The sequence below is a fragment of the Portunus trituberculatus genome, chromosome 24 (genome assembly GCF_017591435.1).
Source record: "Portunus trituberculatus isolate SZX2019 chromosome 24, ASM1759143v1, whole genome shotgun sequence".
Classification (NCBI taxonomy): Eukaryota; Metazoa; Arthropoda; class Malacostraca; order Decapoda; family Portunidae; genus Portunus; species Portunus trituberculatus.
Window position 1 is genome coordinate 14,199,956 of NC_059278.1, and position 12,500 is coordinate 14,212,455.

The 12,500-nt window shown below is 43.7% G+C and overlaps 1 protein-coding gene across 1 annotated transcript in view; it reads left to right on the plus strand.

Moving 5' to 3' along the window:
- The window catches only part of LOC123508186, a 56,310-nt gene that overhangs the window by 9,071 nt on the left and 34,739 nt on the right, over positions 1-12,500 (plus strand). The gene's annotated exons all lie outside the window — the stretch shown is intronic.

A 12,500-nucleotide genomic window follows, 5' to 3' on the forward strand; every position in this document is an offset into this window, starting at 1 on the left:
GATAATGATGATAGTAAAGATGATGGCACCCTATCTCATTGCCTCTAATGAATAAATGAATAAATAAATGACTCACGCTCACAAGTCGAAGAGATATAGTTACCACGAGGATGTTTGTGTGATATAAAAATAAAAGTGGTGTCAGAGAGAGAGAGAGAGAGAGAGAGAGAGAGAGAGAGAGAGAGAGAGAGAGAGAGAGAGAGGCGGATACAGCTTTATAGTAGTATCAACAAAACCACAATGCAAATAAATAAGGATGTAGAGTTTGAATGCACACACCTGGGACACACACACACACACACACACACACACACACACACACACACACACACACACACACACACACACACACACACACACACACACACACACACATTCCTTTTAATGTTCACCGTGTCAGCTTAATCTTATCTAACCTAACCCAGCTTATCTAACTTTACTTAACCTAATTTGACTTACCGTAACGAAAACTTACCTTACTTTAACCCCTTGAGTACCATGACGCGTTAACATATTAATTCTGGTTACTGTTTGGTGATTTTCTACAGCTTCAGAAACTTATGTGGGGAATTGAAATAGTGAAGACTCTAGCCATTAATCTTCTGACCTCCATTGACCCTTCCTAATGTCAATAAAATGTTTTAATCGTACACAAATCTCAAGGTAAAAATGTGTTCCACTATTGAAGGAGTTAACCTAACTTAAACTTATCTTAGCTAACCTTACCTAACTTGTCCTAACCTCACCTAACCCAAGATAACATAACATTACCTAACCTAATCCTAAACACTTCAAGTCTTATAAAAATAAATGAATAAACAAATAAACAACACAATATATTACCTGACCCGCCCACTACCCGCCCACTCCCTTCATAGCCAGCCATGCACTCACTCCCACCCACCCACCCACCCACCTACTCACCCACAGCCTTAACAGCTTAATGCACTGCTCTCCACTACCCACCTACCCACCCACCAGCCAGCCTGCCAGTGCCACGCCCCACTCTCCCTCACCTTCCACTCAGCGCTTTCACAAATTAGCAGATGATAATAAGAGTGAGTGCAGTATTGAGGTGTGGCTAACCTAATCTAACCTAACCTAACCTAACGTAATGCAGTTTGATTTAACCTGACCTAACCTAACCTAACGTAGTCTAATCTGACCTAGCGTAATACAATCTTTCCTAACCTAATCTTAACTTAACATAATCTAGTCTATCCTAATTCATCTTAACTTGATCCATCCTAACCTGACCCAGCTTAACCCAAGTCAGCTTAATTTAATGCAACCCTAATACGCTCGACTTAACCTACTTTAACTTAACCTTAGCCCAACCAACCGCAGCTCAGTCTGACTTAATACAACCTTAAGCTAATCCAACCCAATCTAATCTATCCTAACTTAAACGTACACTAACATAACCTAACCAAAATCTAACTTTAACTATCTGACCTAATCTGACCTGACCTCACTTGACTTGACCTAACCTAACCTTGCTTAGCTAAACCCCTAACTTATCCAAACATTAACTAACCTAACTGAACTCAACTCAACCTACCCTACCCTACCCTACCTTACCCTACCCTACCCTACCGTAACCTTACCTTACCTTATCTTATCTTATTACCTTACCTTGACCTGACCTGACCTGACCTAAACCAAATTAACCTTATCTTACCTTACCTTACCTCACCTTACCTCACCTCAGCTTACCTTATCTACTCTTACCTAACCTAAGCCAAGTTCCGCCTTTCACACACTCTTTCCCTTTAAAACATCTCCAATTACTGATGAATGAATAAATAGATTAATAAATGTATATAAAATTTGAAATGATAAATGTTCCTATGAGTGTTTTATTTCATTGTTGGGGAATTGTCATGTTTGTTTTGTGTGTGTGTGTGTGTGTGTGTGTGTGTGTGTGTGTGTGTGTGTGTGTGTGTGTGTGTGTGTGTGTGTGTGTGTGTGTAAGACTTTCTCGATTTTGTTTTTCTTTCTCACTTTCTGTTATTTTTACTTTTCTTTTCCTCTGTTCCATATCCTTGTTTCTTCGTCGTCGTCCTCCTCCTCCATTAGCTTCTGCATCCATCTTCTTCCTCCTCATTACTTTCCCTTCCTCACTCCTTTCTCTCTCTCTCTCTCTCTCTCTCTCTCTCTCTCTCTCTCTCTCTCTCTCTCTCTCTCTCTCTCTCTCTCTCTCTCTCTCTCTCTCTCTCCTTCTCCTCCTATAAAGACTGTGTTATTCTGGCCCTTCACTCCCCCTGGGGAAGAGAACGTCATTTAAGCCTCCTCCTCCTCCTCCTCCTCCTCCTCCTCCTCCTCCTCCTCCTCCTCCTCCTCCTCCTCCTCCTTCACGCCCTATATGGTCATCCTACTACACTCAACACCTACCTCCTCCTCCTCCTCCTCCTCCTCCTCCTTAAACCATCACGTTCACTTGCTCTCCCTGTGTGTGTGTGTGTGTGTGTGTGTGTGTGTGTGTGTGTGTGTGTGTGTGTGAGGGCACTGTGATTGGTTGGTTAAAAAAAATGAATATTTGTAGAATTGTTTGTTTTTATTACAACTTATTACTTCCTATCTACTTTTTATCATTTTTTTATCACTTGTTATTTTTCTTATCTATCTATACCTCCATCTGTCTGTATTTTCGCCTCCTAAGCTGTCTGTCTGTATGAATATCGGCCTTTTTGTTTGTCATTCTCTCTACCTGTCCTATCTATCTACCTACCTATTTTATCTACGAACCATTTTGCTATCTATTTATCTATCCATTAATCTCTCTCTCTATTTATCTATCTATCTATCTATATCTACCTATCAATCTAGTATCTATCTATCTATTTACCTATCTCCCTGTCTATCTACCTACTTACTTACCCTTCCATTCGTCCATTCACACTCCTAACTTATCTAACCTAACCTACTCTACCATCTACCTCCTCCTTATCTCTCCACCTACCTATCTATCTATCTCTCCAATGAGCTGCGTCATTGATCCCTGTTTTATCTGCCAATCAGCCGTGGAGGGCGCGAGTTGTGGGCGTGTGAGTGTTTTTTAGATAAGCCCGGCATTTCCTCCCGCCCAGTGCGCCCACTTCATGAATACGCCATACTGACCTGTGTGTGTGTGTGTGTGTGTGTGCAGGTATTCATATTCATTCATACATACGAAGCCATGTAGGTTTTTGTAGTATGTCTTCGTCTATACGCGCAATACATGATGTGCATACGTGTGTGTGTGTGTGTGTGTGTGTGTGTGTGTGTGTGTGTGTGTGTGCGTGTTTGATATCCATGTGAATGTTTCTTGTTGAGAGAGAGAGAGAGAGAGAGAGAGAGAGAGAGAGAGAGAGAGAGAGAGAGAGAGAGAGCTCAATTTTGATAGATGATGAAAATTTTAAATATATGCATGGATTCTTTTACACACACACACACACACACACACACACACACACACACACACACACACACACACACACACACACACACACACTGGTGAAGCCATTGTTTCACACTTCCGACAAGGTACTCCGCTTAGAAAACACACACACACACACACACACACACACACACACACACACACACACACACACACACACACACACACACACACACACACACACACACACACACACCTCACCACCATGAACAGTGAAAAATAGAAAGGATTGTCATGAATGAAAACTAAGATATTATTTATTTCATAGTGAGAAAATGTGATGAATGTTAAAATGAAGAAAAAAAGGAAGAGAGAAAAAATGGAGGAGAAGAGAGAAGCAAAGGATGGATGAGAGAAAGAGAACAGAGAGAGAAAATAAGAGAATGGAAGTAGTTTTTTTTTTTTTTTTTTTATTCTTCATGACTCACCTGTGTTCTTCCCTCCCTAATTAACACTTCACCTGTACATCTCACTCACCTCAGTCTGACTCAACAATACTTCTGACTCATTTATTTACTTATTTCGTCTCCATTTCTTGTTTTCTCATCTTTACTCTTTTTTTTCCTTACCTATTTACATTTTTACTCACCTTCCATTCATATCCAGTCTCTCTTCTCATTTATTAGTTACGTTACCCACTCCTCACCTCTTAAATATCACTCGTGTCTCACTCATATTCTCATAAACTCATAATCTTTACTCATTTCTATTTTTGTATCTTTTTTCTCGCCTTTCTCTCATTTCCAGTCTCACTTCCTCATTCTTTAGTTACTCATTCCTCACCTCTTAAATTCAGTCACTCATGTTTCTTATTCATTACCAGCTTCATATTTCCTTAAACTCACAAACTTAACTCATTATCTCTTCATAGACACATTCACTCATCCTCATTCATGTCATTCACTTCATAACTTCAGTCACTCATCTCTAGTGCTCACTCCCATACACTCATAAGCCTTACTCTTATTCTCTCACTCTTCTCATTCATTTCACCTCACCACTCACTCACATAACATCCGAAATCACTCACTCACTCATCATTTACCTGTTTAGTTATTCTCATTCACTCACCACTCACTCACAAAACACCGAAATTACTTCACTCACTCAGCACCTCATTCTTTCTATCTCACCACTCTCATTTCACCTCACCACTCACTCACAAAACACCGAATTTGCCTCACTCACTCATCACTTCACCCTTACTATCTCACCACTCATTTCACCTCACTAATCACTCACAAAATACGAGTAGCAGTCTCTCATTCGCTCATCATGCACCTGTTTAGTTTACTCTCATTCACTCACCACTCACTTCACCTCACCACTCACAAAACACCATAATCACTCACTCACTCATTTACTTGTTTACATCATCCACATCCACTCATAAACTCATATTCTCTCACTCATTCCAGTCATTTCACTTATATCTGGTAAACTCTGGAATTCCCTACCTGTATCTGTGTCTCCAACTTCCTACAACTTCATTTCATTAAAGAGGGTTTCAAGACATTTATCTTTATTTTTTTGTATTTGTTTATTTAATTTTTTTCCTAACCCTTTCCGATCTGTAAGGGGACTGGCAACTAAGTGGGCCTTTTTTATTATTTATTGTTCTGTTCCCCTTGGCCAGTTTTTCCCTCATTTAAAAAGGTTAATTTACTCATTCACCGTCATCCCAGCCTCATGACTCCTGCGCCTCATTCAGCCTCATCCTTGCCTCATGACTCCTGCGCCTCATTCACTGTCACCCCAGCCTCATCCCTGCCTCATCACTCCTGCGCCTCATAACGCCAATTACCGCATTACCTGCCACTTACGGACACCTCACCTGCCTCATTTTTCTACCTGTGCTGTCCTCGCTCCCTCATATAGTAAACCTGTGGCTCATTATGTAAGGTGTGTCAGAAGCCCCTTATGGGTATAAAGGAGGAGGAGGAGGAGAAGAAGGAGGAGAGGAATTAGGTCGTAAAGTCTTCCACATGAATGGTCTAAATGCCATAACCAGGTATCCTCCTCCTCCTCCTCCTCCTCCTCCTCCTCCTCCTCCTCCTCCTCCTCCTCCTCCTCCTCCTCCTCCTCCTCCTCCTCTGCAAATGCCCAGGAGGAGTAAATTAATTAAGTGTTCTGTGATATTTATTAGATTTTTTTTTAGATAGCAAGATGAGATGTGTGTGTGTGTGTGTGTGTGTGTGTGTGTGTGTGTGTGTGTGTGTGTGTGTGTGTTATGTCACTCTCCTGTTTATGACAAGGTAGGACAAGGAGGAGGAGGAGGAGGAGAAGGAGAGGAAAGGGATGGCGTAGGTTTCATTTAGATGCTAGTTCCTTCTCCTCCTCCTCCTCCTCCTCCTCCTCCTCCTCCTCCTCCTCCTCCTCCTCCTCCTCCTTACAGCCTCCAGGAGCGTCAGGAGGTAATATAAGGCTCCGGTAAACTCCCTCCTCCTCCTCCTCCTCCTCCTCCTCCTCCTCCTCCTCCTCCTCCTCCTCCTTCTTGACTGACTTATAAGGTGTCAGTCACGTTTATGGTGACTGGCGAGGCTTGGAAGTCATAACAGCTCTCTCTCTCTCTCTCTCTCTCTCTCTCTCTCTCTCTCTCTCTCTCTCTCTCTCTCTCTCTAAGAAAGCTTTATAGGGGAGGAAATAAAAGAAACAAGCTTTTATGGGGGAAGAATCTAATTTGCGTTTTGTCTTACTAAACCGAAGCCTCAGAAAAGAGAGAGAGAGAGAGAGAGAGAGAGAGAGAGAGAGAGAGAGAGAGAGATCTATTTATTTGTTTATTTGTTTCATTGTTCATTTATTTTGTTTATGTATTTGTTATCTATTTATTCATTGACTCATTTATATAACTCACTGATTAATTCTCTCTCTCTCTCTCTCTCTCTCTCTCTCTCTCTCTCTCTCTCTCTCTCTCTCTCTCTCTCTCTCTCTCTCTCTCTTTGTTGCGTAAAAGGAGAGGCCGACAAAGTTATCACTTATTGTTGTTGTTGTTTATTTCAAATGTTATGGTTGCTACTCTTATTAGTACTACTACTACTACTACTACTACTACTACTACTACTACTACTACTACTACTACTACTACTACTACTACTACTGCTACTAATACTACTATTTTTTTGTTTTTACTACTACTACTACTACTACTACTACTACTACTACTACTACTACTACGGATGGTGGTGGTGGTGGTGGTGGTGGTGGTGGTGCTGCTGCTGCTACTGGTACCGCTGTCGTTGATTTCTGCCCTTAACACACACACACACACACACACACACACACACACACACACACACACACACACACACACACACACAGGCATCTCGATAGTGAAACATCAGCATGAGAGACGAGAAGAGGAGAGACGTGCCTTGCCTTACCAGAGAGAGAGAGAGAGAGAGAGAGAGAGAGAGAGAGAGTTAGGTAGGTGAGGTGATGTACTTCCAGCGCCAATTGGAATGACTAACAGATGAGATGTGAAGCCAAGCCAGGTGTGCAGCAAGTGTGTAGTGGATGAGGCAGGTATAGGGTGTCAAGTGGCAGGTGTAAGGCGTGGAGGGCGGCAGGTGTGAGGCCAGGTGCGTGGAGAGAGCCAGGGAGGGTGAAGGCACTAGTAGGCACCTGAACGAGGGAGAGAGAGGGAGAGGGAGAGGGAGAGGGAGAGGTGGTAATGGTGAGTGAAGGAGAGAGAGAGAGAGATGCTTAGGATTGTAGTACCAGAGAGAGAGAGAGAGAGAGAGAGAGAGAGAGAGAGAGAGAGAGAGAGAGAGAGAAGGAATGAAGGGGTTTGTGTGGAATAGAAATGGAAGAGAAAGGAGGAATGTAGGAATGAGAGGGAGAGAAGAGGAATGGCTGAAGAAAAGGAAATAGATAGAAGTAAAATAATAAATAATGAGAGAGAGAGAGAGAGAGAGAGAGAGAGAGAGAGAGAGAGATGATGTTGCTGATGGTGGTGGTGGTGGTGGTGGTGGTTGTGGTGGGATGGAGTGTTGAGGAAGGAAAGGTGAGGAGGAAGGACATGGGCGTGGCGGGGAATGACAGGTATGATCACTCTTCATCCTGTCTCGTTGAGGAATAGGGTCGAGGGGCTGGGGTGAAGGGTGGGGTGAAGTGACTTTGTGACGGGGTGAACGGGTGACGAACCAGCAGATATATGCATTGATAAACACACACACACACACACACACACACACACACACACACACACACACACACACACACACACACACACACACACACACACACACACACGAGTACACCCCAGCTCTTACATCACTCCCCGCCGGTCCACTCACTCGCATTGCATTCCACACACCCCCAAATACCTCACCTTACACGGATCCACATTAACTACATCCGCCATACTCACATATCCACATACACCATCCTCAGACTCACACTCATGCACTCATACATACCAGTCATCCGGCAAACACAAATCCACATACCCATTCCTTGCACTTACATCCTTATCCTACCATTACTATACCCATTCTGCCTACCACCTACACATCCACACTGCCCGTTCATCCACACGTCCTTACCAGCGATAACATCATAAGGGTGTGTCTAGGTGGTGGTGGTGACACGCTAACACCTTAACACTTTAACGCCTTGGTACTCTTAACTCTTCTTCGCGCACCACCTGATACCCGCACACACCCAGTGAACCCACCCTGCACCGCCCCGCACCACTCCGCACCGTCACCAGGGAAATAATGGTACGCTCACTAACGGATTCCAGACTGCGGTACACGTCCTCTCACTCAAAATGAAAACTAATAGATAGACAGGTACAGGTAAATGAAGGGTACGCGAAAGGATATATTAGAAGTCATATTTTTGCGATTTTGTATTATATGAGTGTTGTGAGAGTCTAGAGAAAGCAGTGGAGCCATAGTAGTAGTAGTGGTAGTGGTGGTGGTAGTAGTAGTAGAAGTGGTGGTGGCAGTAGTAGTTTCTTGTGTTATTTTCATATTCAAGTAGATAACCACCACTGTCTTTTTCTCCCTACCTTCACCTCGTCCTGTCAGCATCCCAGACCGTTTTAAGTTACAACACCTGCACACACTCACACACACACACACACACACACACACACACACACACACACACACACACACACACTACGCCGCGTAGTATAGTGGTTAGCACGCTCGACTCAATCGAGAGGGCCGAGTTCGAGTCCCGGTAAGCGACGAGACAAATGGGGAAGTCTCAATGTGTGGGGTGTGTTCACCTAGCAGTAAATAGGTACGGGATGTAACTCGAGGGGTTATGGCCTCGCTTTCCTGGTGTGTGTTGTATGTGGTGTTGTCTCAGTCCTACCCGAAGATCGGTCTATGAGCTCTGAGCTCGCTCCGTAATGGGGAAGACTGGCTGGGTGACCAGCAAGCGACCGAGGTGAATTACACACACACCTGTGTCATGATGATAAAGTGCCATTAAGAAGACTTTGTGAGTAATGTGAAGGCGATTTCACGATATTATAAAGCAGGAAACTTATGACACGTGAAATTAAAGTTGTGATGATAACACGATACGCAGAGAGAAATCCTTGTCTTGTCTGGTAATATGAAAGCATAACGTCAGGTGACAGTAAGAAAAAAAAACCCTGATTTAGTCGTGTTTCCAGTGGGTTCAAAAAGTTGCCACCAGACGGCGGTGCCCTCGCCAAATTTGTTCGATAAGCTGTTGATTGCTGCCCGGATTTCCAGCTTGAATGGGACGATCATGTGTGGTTCTTGCAGTGCCTGCCAGGAAAGGTGAGGCGAGAAGTTTAGTGTTTGATCGAACCACAAGAACGATAAAAAAGGTTTTAAGAAAATATTAGATTCACATTTCGCCTGCAGATAGCGGGAGCATCCCTCTAGCGCTCAATACTTCAGCCTGAGTGGACTCGCTCCATGTACAGCTGGCATGGAAAGTAATTACCGTGGGACTGGACGCTATTACATCTGGACACACGTGGTGATGGCGGCAACACGAGGGAGGCAACACTGGCACACACGCCCTAGGATTGCTACCTCACTCCCCGGCTCTCTGTCAACCATTGCACGCTATGGGGGCAAAAACTATACTGCTCCCACCAAGGAAGACGTGTTCTCAACCAATAAACGTGACGCAGAAATTAACTGATTGTAAGGAAGGAATTAGGGAGAATATCAACACACGCAATACATGCATGCTTCAGCAACAAATGATGCTGCAGGGAACAAGGAACACATGTACTGAAGGGAGGGGGGATGTGAAAGAGAGAGAGAGAGAGAGAGAGAGAGAGAGAGAGAGAGAGAGAGAGAGAGAGAGAGAGAGAGAGAGAGAGAGAGAGAGAGAGAGAGAGAGAGAGAAACCGTGACAGAAACTAGCATGCTAAATGAATTAAGTCAAATCTATTCAAGTAATAATGGCGCGCTAAGCCCCATGGGAGCCGTGCATCAGGCAAACCGGCTTCCTCTTCCTCTTTCCAACCCCTTTGCTGGCCCCCTGCCGTCCCTTGCCGCCCCCTCAGTCACGTGACGCACCCCCCCTTACCCGCGCCATACCCCATGCAAGCAGTTCCTTAGCCCTGTGCGTCCCTGACCCTCGGAGACGTCGGGGCAGGGGCAGTGGCGGGGTAGGGGCGGGGCGGAGTGGGGCAGGACGGGTCGTGGAGGTCCCGGCACACCTTGTCTGGGGCGGTAGGAGACGACCGGCGAGCGGCGGACGGGCGGCAGTGGTGGCGGGTTCACGGGGTCCTCTTGAAGGCGACCTGCCCGAACTGTTCACCCAGGATTGTGTTGAGCCGCCGCCACCGCCGCTACCACTGCCACCACCACCACCACCACCACCACCACCACCACCACCACTGGACTGCTACTACTATACGATATTTGATGTTCTGCCGTTGCGTTTGCTTCTATTGTTGTTACTCTTGAGACCACCACTATCACCACCAACTCTGCTACTACTACTACTACTTCTACTACTACTACTACTACTACTACTACTACTACTACCCTTCTTTCTCCTCCTCAGAGTCACGCCTTCCAGGAAACATAAGGAAGATTAAATGAGTCTCGTGGCACTCTCTCTCTCTCTCTCTCTCTCTCTCTCTCTCTCTCTCTCTCTCTCTCTCTCTCTCTCTCTCTCTCTCTCTCATGACCCTCTGTTCTCCACCTTTCTCTTTTCCTATCTCCTTTATCCAATCTTCTTCCATTTCTCTTCTCCTCCCTCACCCTTCTTCGTCTTCCCCATCTCTGCTTTCTTCTTTCTCCTTCCTTTTCTCTCCTTCACTCCCATCCATGCTTCCTTCGTAACTCCTCGACTCACACTCCTCTTAATCTCTCCTCCTCTCCCGTAACACGCCAGGAGAGGAGGAGGGGTCTTCCTGTTTTGTACCGTTATTTCCATGGTTACTGCTTGCTTCAACTTATCAACTGCATCTCTCTCTCTCTCTCTCTCTCTCTCTCTCTCTCTCTCTCTCTCTCTCTCTCTCTTGCCTTTTTCCTCTTTTTCCTTCCTGTCTTTGTTCTTTCCTCCCCCTCTTTCTTCCTTCTTTCCTTCCATGCTTTTGTCTTTCTTTTTCTTTCTTTCTTTCTTTCTCTTTCTCTCTTTTTCTTTTTTCCTTCCTTCCTTCCTTCCTTCCTTCTTCCTTCCTTCCTTCCTTCTTTCCTTCCTTTCTTCTGTCTTTCTTTCTTTCTGTCTTTCTTTTTTTTTTTTTCCTTCAGTGTCCTCCAGCTCAAGATTTTCAAGGTACTCTCACTTTGTTCTCACCTCAGTAGAGCAAGATTGAACCGCTGTCTCAGTCTTTCTTCACTTTCTTTGTTAATATCTGTATTGCTGTTTTTTTTTTTTCCTCCTTCCTACGACTTGAATTGTATTGAGGCAGAACTATTAAATTGACAAATCTTATCTAACACTCTTTAATTGTACATCTGAAAGGGATTAGCCACTGATTTTTTTTTTCCTTTTTTTTGTACATAATGATAAACTTAACTGTATATTGGTAAACTTAACTTAACCTAACCTTAATCTTAACCAGACCTAACCTAACCTTTTTTTTCCTATTTTTACTTCACCTAATCTGACTTTAGCGTGAACTTAATTAACCTAACCTAACCTAACCTAATCTAACTTATCCTAACTTGATAGATATGATTGACCCCTTCAGTACTGGGACACATTTTTACCGTGAGATTTGTTTACAATTAGACCATTTTATTAACATTAGAAGGGTCTATGGAGGTCAGAAGATGAATGGCCACAGTCTTCACTATTTCAATCCCCCCCACATGAGTTTCTGAAGCTGTGTAAAATCACCAAATAGTAAGCAGAATGAATATGGAAACGCGTCATGGTACTGAAGGGGTTAACCTAACTTAACCTAACCTGATAGAATTAAGAGGAAGGAAAGAAATGCATTGGAGAACCGTGTGTGTGTGTGTGTGTGTGTGTGTGTGTGTGTGTGTGTGTGTGTGTGTGTGTGTGTCCGGGTTTGTAAGGGTGGGTGTGTGAGGGAATGGCGGGAGAGGCAACAGGATGGAACGGAGAATGTTGCATTTATGTATAGCTTGCCTTGTTAGCATTGAGTGGTGGTGGTAATTGTGGTGATGTTATGATGGTGGTGATTGTGGCCGTGGTGACAATAGTGGTGGTGGTGATGGTGGTGGTGACGATAGGGTTGGTGATGGAATTAAAAAGTTACGCCCACCTGCCTATCATTTTCATCTTAACTTCCTTTCCTCCTCCTCCTCCTCCTCCTCCTCCTCCTCCTCCTCCTCCTCCTCCTCCTCCCACCACTTGTTCCATCACTTGACCTATAAGAGAGGAGGGGAGGAGGGAGAGAGGAAAAGGAGAAATCGTAAACAGAAAAGTTATTTGCCTGAGTGTGAAAGTTATTTATTGTAATCATTTTTTGTATTATTATTATTATTATTATTATTATTATTATTATTATTATTATTATTATTATTATTATTATTATTATTATTATTATTATTATTATTATTATTATTACTACTACTACTACTACTACTAATAATAATAATAATAATAATAATAATAATAATAATAATAATAAAGT